General features: G+C 36.1%; 1 protein-coding gene across 4 annotated transcripts in view; it reads right to left on the reverse strand.

Moving 5' to 3' along the window:
• Positions 1–8546, reverse strand: part of LOC106878652 (TBC1 domain family member 22B) — a 107253-nt gene that overhangs the window by 66412 nt on the left and 32295 nt on the right. The gene's annotated exons all lie outside the window — the stretch shown is intronic.

Below are 8546 nucleotides of genomic sequence, written 5' to 3' on the forward strand. Positions count from 1 at the left end.
TTGCCCAAGATGCCACGCAGTGAGACTGAACCTGGAACCATGTGGTTGGTAGGCAAGCTACTTGCCATACAGCCACTTCTGCAACTCATACATATATATATACATACACATGAATACATACACACACACACACACATATATATATACATACACATGAATATATATATAAACACACACACAAATATATATTAGCTGAATAGCCCATCGTTGCCAGGCAATTATTACACTAGAATGTCTTATATAGTTTTGTTTATTCCATGTCAGAGGATGCTTTCCCCGACAGATAGGCCTCTTGATCAGGACAGACCTGTGCAATTTTTGCAAAAAAATTTTGAGGATTTTTTTCCTTTTTAAATTATTAACATGTCTGTTCAACCGTTTCACATGACTTTATTCATTGAAACTTATTAAAACTTCAGAAGCTCTTACAACTTTAGTCGTCATAATGTTTTGCTTTCATTTGCTTAATAAAAATTCCTCCTCGTAATGACTTTGCTTTCATTTTGTGATAGCTATCATGCAGAAAATGCCAGCTTCCAAACTGATTAAACTTTAAATTTCAGTAACATTTTCCTGCAATTTTTCTGGAACAAATAAATAACAAAATGAGATTTAATGTGGAAAATTATTTGAATATACCAAATTTGAAAATTTTGATGTAATTGTAAAATCTCACACTATGTGACAGCAACAGGGAAGACTCTACAAAAGTAGAGAGACAGACATTTATAGGATGTCACACACACACACATATATTTACAAACACACAAACACAGGTAATAACAAGTTAAAAATGGTGTAGACATATGTATGTATATGTATGTATGCATGTAGAAAAGCCACCTAACCCCTCTCTCCTTAAAAGCATGTATTCCTCACACCCACCTTTGTCTCCCTTCATCGGCATTTTAAAAGTTGTGTGTGTGTGTGTATCTATGTATTTATGAAGGTATGCAGTGTCATGTGTATATGACAGCTGTATTAACATCCCTTTGCATTCCATATTTGCTGCTGACAGAACACTGTACTCACCTTCCCTTATATCAATCACACTCACTCTACTACTACATTTCCCTGAGACTAATACTTTTTACACCCTTCTCATTTTATCATATAATTCGCCCAACCCCACTGGGGGGCACATCATAGATTTTTATTGAAATCCAATTAGCCTATTATTGAACTGAATGTTAGTGTAACATGTATGCAGTTTGATGAATACTGGTTCGCTGGTTTAGGCAGTAAGATGGTAACAGACAGACAAAATTGCCATTTATATAGAAGATGCACATGCACGCACGCACACACACACACACACACGCATGCACGCACGGTGGGTTTCATTCAGTTAAGCATCTATCAAATTCAATCATCACAAGGCTTTGGCCAGCCAAGGGCTATAGTAGAAGACACTTGCCCAAGGCACCATGCAGTGGGACTGAACCCGAAACTACATGGCTGCAAAGCAAACTTAACCACACACCCATGCCTGCACCTTTCATTTTCTTAGAATAAGACTGATTTGGAAAAAATTTGGCTGCTATTTCTAGTAGACTGAGTGACTATGTCCAGGCTATCTTGTTGGCTCATTTCCATATATATTTTGATGTGCTGTGAATATATATTATTGATAAATAAATCATACACACACACATAGACATACATAATAGATAGGTACATTATATAAAGATAAAAGATATTTCATATCTATCACTATTCTTTAGGGAATAAGTGACCAAAATGCTGTCAATAGATTTGTCTGAAATAGCTATTGATCAGTACAAACTTTATCAATTCAGTTGTCAGGGTTGTACAACATCTATGTTACAATACAATGTTGTTAAGAGTGTTTCATGCCATAATTAACTGCAGCTGGTTGTATTTGCAAGAATATCAGGCTGCCAACTAAAAGGTTTATGGTTTGTAATCATTCTTCAACTGGCACTGTGCTGTATACTGTGCACATGGCCAAGACAATTAACTCTTAAATAATTCAGTCCAACTAGTTGTAAATAGCTAAGTAGGATAGTGGAACTTACTGAAGCAAGATGTAGGAGTACTGTGCAACAGGTGTTCTGAAAATTGTAAGAACTGGTGGTACCTTCTTTACTTGCTGAAAGACAGGCCCGAGAAAATTACTTGCCATCAACCCATTACATCCAGAGTTCCCTATTGTTCCTTAGACATTGAAATTCATTGTGTTTATTATATTACAGAATCAAGCTGTTGTTAACCAAGACTACCTGCTCATGGTTGGGTGGTCAGTTGGTGTCAGAACTGGCTTCCTACTGGGCTTGCCCAGTGAATGGGGTATGTGGGCATCAAACAGGATTAAAGAAATACCAAACCTGTCAAACCCCTGAGAGCCAAAAGCACCCGGGTCCCACCAGGATTACAAAGTCCAGTGAAACATCTAAATTGAAGTTATTCCAACATTTAATTTCATTCCAGGGTGCAGATTCATAAAAAAAAGCCCAGGACAGAGAGGAGTAGAAAAGATGGGAAGAAAAAACTGAGGTATACAAATAGCAAAAATGCTATGGAAACAACTTCACTTGATATTTTATAAATGTGGCAGAAATGTAAGCTTTGCCTTTTTTGATGGCATCTCTTGACATTCAGAGTTCAAATGCAGCCAGGGCTAACTTTGTCTTATAGCTTTCTGAGATCAATAAAAATAAGTACCAGTGCTGTCATGAGGATCAATTTAAACTAATGTTCTTTTCTCTAAAGTGTGTGGCTTTGTGTCATGGATTGGCAGAATCGCCATAGAGTGGGACAAAATGCCTAGTAGTATTTATTTGTTCCTGCTCTTTACATTATTGAGTTTAAATCCCACCAAGGTCTCAACTTAACTTTTTTTTATCTTTGAGAGATCAATAAAATACAGAACCAACCAAGTACTAGAATAATCAACTATTTACTAGTCCGTCAGATTTCTGATTTTGTATCAATGTTAGAAACCATTCTAATCTAAAGTGTTGTGTGATCCAATCAAAACAACGAAGAAAGGAATACAGAAGAACCAAAAAGTAGGTGATAGTTTGAAAAAGTCTTCTGTGCTTATTAATTTAACTTAAATGGTTTTGTACTCGTTAAACATTAAAACTATTCCAGAATCTGAAACAGTTTAATCTTCCCAAAAACATCAATGAAAAGAGAAAACAAATATTACTGAGATTCAATAAAATGGTTAAATATCAAAGAATATATTTTGTTCTCATTTACGCTGATTCTACATATTTTCCTTCAATTTCGTTTGTTTTTATTCATATTTATTTTCCATGACCAAGCATAGTTTAAAATAGATATAACCTACATATTAAGAGCATTAGCAGTACAAAGAAAAGTGGGGAGCATGAAATGATAAAGAAAAAGAAGGAAACTTAATTTAATCATTGATGAGCTACTTGAAAAAATTCTACAGATAAAATATTGGAATATCAGGTCAGACAACAAAACCTAGGAAAAAGGGAAAAAAGGAAAATAAATATAGGCTTGAACTTGAGAAAAAAACTGTAACAAATATGGTGTGTCTGATATCTGATAGCCTTTCAGACAATCTATTTCAAGTCCATAATAAATATATTTTGTTTCATGTATAGGTTTCCACTAAGAGAGATATGCATGCATGACTGCACAATGCACACACGCACACACACTAATCTTCAAAAAATATCCTACAGACATCAACGTTTGAAATTTTAACTCTTGATACCAAATTTATATTACTCTTTTACTCTTTTATTTGTTTCAGTCATTTGACTGCGGCCATGCTGGAGCACCGCCTTTAGTCAAGCAAATCGACCCCGGGACTTATTCTTTGTAAGCCTAGTACTTATTCTATCAGTCTCTTTTGCCGAACCACTAAGTGATGGAGACATAAACACACCAGCATCGGTTGTCAAGCTAGGGGGACAAACACACACACACACAAACACACACACATATACATATATATATATATATATATATACATATATACGACAGGCTTCTTTCAGTTTCCGTCTACCAAATCCACTCACAAGGCTTTGGTCAGCCCGAGGCTATAGTAGAAGACACTTGCCCAAGGTGCCACGCAGTGGGACTGAACCCGGAACCATGTGGTTGATAAGCAAGCTACTTACCACACAGCCACTCCTGCGCCTATAAGGCATTTGTTTCATTGAGATGCATTTGTTTCAATTAATCTTAGAAATAATAAATAATTTAGCAAAATAACTTTGTTGTTATTGAGCTGGTGCTTGGAATATAAATTGATATGAAGTTTTGAAAGGAGGTTTTAGTTTAAATCACTTTAAATGGGAAATTTGTATGATAGGACAAGAGTAGTCACAAGTAGGTTGATATAAAAAATGTTAAAGTTATGCATTACTGGTTAAAACACACAGACAAAGGAGAATTTTTACAGAGAGGTAATTACACAGCTATCAGATTGCTGGACTAGGTCATGAAAGTTATAGCTCAATAAATTAGGAAAAGATGAGATGCAGTTTGGTTATGTGCCAGAGAGAAGCACTACCAATACTTTCTAAGGCATGCAGGAGAGGTATTTAGCTAAAATTAACTGCTATAATTGACATTCATTGACCTAAAGAAAGCCTTCGATAGGGTCCCTTACTCTGTGATCTGGTGGTGGCTGAGGAAGCTAAGAGCAGATAAATGGCTTGTTAGAGCCATACAAGCCAGGTACGAAGAAGCTATCAGCAAGGTGAGAATTAATAAGTACAGTAATGAGTTTACCAAGGTTTGGTACTCATTCCCCTTCTTTTCATCGTAGTCCTCAAAGTCATAACAGAGGTAGTAAAGACCTGTTCCCCTTGGAACTTGTAGTAGAACCAGAAAAGAAATTTCAGGTACGGAGGCAAAAGCTGGAATTGAAGTGAATTTAGTAAAGAAGAAAGTTCTAGTAAGCAGGAAAATAGAGAAGAGTCCATTCCCATCTGGAAAATAACCTTGCTCAATATGTAAGGTGTAAGTAGAAATTCCATATGGTCAACCCAGTGCAAACTATAGACACACAAGAGGTGCAGTGGAATCACAGGAGGATTAACAGAGAAAAATAGACTTCATATGTAGAAGATAAGCAGACGCAATAAATACTAAGAACACATAGGAAATACAGTTTCTCAAGAGGTTCCCTGGAGATAAAAGATTAGTTTCTGTTAAGTAGGTAACCTAAATATCAGTGGGGGAGGATGTCTGAAAGTATAGTCAACAGAGTAAGAACCGGATGGAGAAAGTTCAGAGAGCGATTACCTCAGTTGATAACAAAAGGTTTCTCTCTCTCTCTCTCTGAGAGAGAAAAGCAGATTGTATGATGCTTGTGTACAAGCAGCAATGCTACACAGTGGTGAGATGCAGGCTCTAAATGCAGAGGAGATCTGAAGACTAGAAAGGAATGAAGCTAGAACGCTTTGCTGGATGTGCAACATCTGTGTGCATGTATGACAAAGTGCACATGTGTTGAGAGAAAAATTGTGCAGATGAAGTGTGCAAGAGAGACTACCATACTGGTATGGTCATATAATGCTTATAGATGAGAACAGCTGTACGAAAAAGGGTCCAATTGCTTAAAGTGGATGGAACTTGTGAAAGAGGGACCAGGAAGAATAGAACAAAAACATTCGTAATTCTATTTTATATGTGTGTGTGTGTGTGTGTGTGTGTGTGTGTGTGTGTGTGTGTGTGTGTGTATTACATGTATCATATATATTATATACAACATAATATAAATATATGGCTATACTATATATATATACTATATATATATATATAAATACATACATCAAATATCAAGAGATTCATACATGGCACTTATCAAATGCCAAGCATGAAACTCTTGGCTATATATATATATATATATATATATATATATATATATATATATATATGAGTGATTTATAAATCAAATATCTATTACTAGGCATTATAAGTATTTTTTAGCCTATGATATACTGTTGTTTGTACCTATATGAATCCTGAGCATGCAAACCTAAGACAACCAATCTTTTTAGGGGTTGCATAAAACTAAGATGGTGAGGGTTTGAGGGAAATTTAGCTTGTTAATTGTATCTAGTCATGACCATCTCTTCTTTAGTCATAAATATTTTTTACAATTACTTTTTATTTTATTTTATTTTCTTTTGTCTGGAGGGAGAGCTGTCGCCATAATTTTGGCAGATCCTTCAAGACTAGTGAGATTGTCAGTTATGTTCGATTTGACATTTGTAAGTCATCCGTGGAGAGGAGATTACAATGAGTTAACACACTGGACAGAAGTAGAGAAGGATTGGGAAAATATTGATTGGAACAGGACCTGTAGGGGGTGAAGAGAGTGTATTGAAAGGGTTTATACGGGGCAGGTGGTATGCAACTAGCTGGTATAAGAGGGGCCGAGGCTTTTGTATTAGTGATAAAATAGGCAGACACAGCACAACTATAGTACTATAGTGCTATAGTACACAACTATAGTATCTAGTTCTACATTAATTGTTGTTGGCTATCTGGAGTAAATAAAGTTTAACCCTTTAGTATTTAAACTGGCCAGATCCAACCTCTCACATCTATCCTACAATGTCATTCTAAAATATATTCAAAAATATACTATCACATCATCGAAGTCTCAAAGCTACAAGATAATGCATGATTAAAAACAATGTGAATAAATAAGCATTACATTTCACAGATTAATTTGACTGCTAAACAGTTAAGGAACTCTTAACATGTAGCAAAATGACAGAGATATAGCTGTTTATTTTTCATCCAGCACTTCTCAAACAGTTAAATTGGTCTAGACGACTAACATGGGGGAGGAGTCAGATTGGATAACGTCCTAGACATGTAATGTCCAAGAGAAGGACTGGATGATCATGGCTGGAATGACTTTCAATAATGGTCAATGCTGACTGAGATGAACAAGATTTATTCTTGTATTATTTCACCATCTTCACCTGTCTTTCTAGCACTACACCATCTACCCCATTCATCCATATATACTCAATCTCCCCACCCACTGCCACTTTATCACTCTCTGACCCACTCTCACTAACCCTTATTATTTCTCTTTCCCTTCTATTACTCCTCTTCCTTAAGATTATCACTTAATTTCTCCACCAACACCCACAGCCAACAATAAACCTCATCCTCCCATAATGCTTTAACTTCTCAACACCTTGCCTAATGTCTCTACCCTTTCTTTTTCTCCTCCCTCCCCTACTCTCTCTGACTTGAGAGCTTTTTGGTCTTGCAAATAACAGAGCAACTTAACCAGTACCAATGCCACACACATACAAAGAAAGTCTTTAGAAAATAACACCCAGGACACGTAAAGTGGTTGGCATCAGGAAAGGTATGCAGCCATAGAAACCATGCCAAAACTGAAATACTGGAGCATCCACCAACCTGTTGGATCCTGTTGGATCATCCAACTTCTTATTTCCTTATTGCCCACAAGGGGCTAAACGTAGAGGGGACAAACTAAGGCAGACAAAGGGATTAAGTCGATTACATCGACCCCAGTGCGTAACTGGTACTTAATTTATCGACCCCAAAAGGATGAAAGGCAAAGTCGACCTCAGCGGAATTTGAACTCAGAACATAACAGCAGACGAAATACCGCTAAGCATTTCACCCGGGGTGCTAACATTTCTGCCAGCTCGCCGCCTTAATCATCCAATTTGTGCCAGTATAAAAAGCAAACATAAAACGATGATATTTCACTCGTTTCAATCATTAGATCACTCTGATTATCCCATTTTTCCTTTTTTTTATATACTGTTTTTTTTACACTGTCCAATGTGTCATTCCTCATATAAAATGCCAAGGTATTGTTTGAGAGAGATGCAATTGCTATTTCTAGCAAGCAGGTATGGTGACCGTGAATAAAGCTCCCTACTTAACAATAGTTCATTTCATGAACATGCCAAACAAATAGAGCAAGACATCCAGCTTCTGTCCTTCTTGCTTGACTGCTAGCAAAGTAAATACACTGCTGTCAATAAAAAAGAAATTGTAATGGTGGTGGCGGCGGCTAAAGATTTATTTTATTCTTTCACTGGTTTCAGTGACTGAGCCATGACTATGCTGGAGCATTTGCCTCCAACAGCTTTAACTCTATGATATCAACATCAGTGATTAGTCTGAGACTCTTTATGAAGTACTTTAACAAACGGTTAAGGTGCTTATTCAGATTGATGCTAGCATAAACAAATATATACACACACACAAGTAAAAACTTACTGTGGACAAGGTTGCATGGCATTCGATTATAAATGAATAAATACAAGATACATCAAGTACAAGACATCACCAACAAGTGAAAATTATGTAGACACACGAGCGATAAGTACAGGACAAATTACCAAAAAATATATAAGAACAAGACATCTGTTCTTATTGTATATTTTTTGGTAATTTGTCCTGTACCTGTCGCTTGTATGTCGTATGTCTATGTAATTTTCACTTGTTGGTGATGTCCTGTACTTGATGTATCTTATATCTATTCATCAGATATATATATATATATATATATATATATATATATA

Source organism: Octopus bimaculoides, chromosome 24 (assembly GCF_001194135.2).
Source record: "Octopus bimaculoides isolate UCB-OBI-ISO-001 chromosome 24, ASM119413v2, whole genome shotgun sequence".
NCBI lineage: Eukaryota > Metazoa > Mollusca > Cephalopoda > Octopoda > Octopodidae > Octopus > Octopus bimaculoides.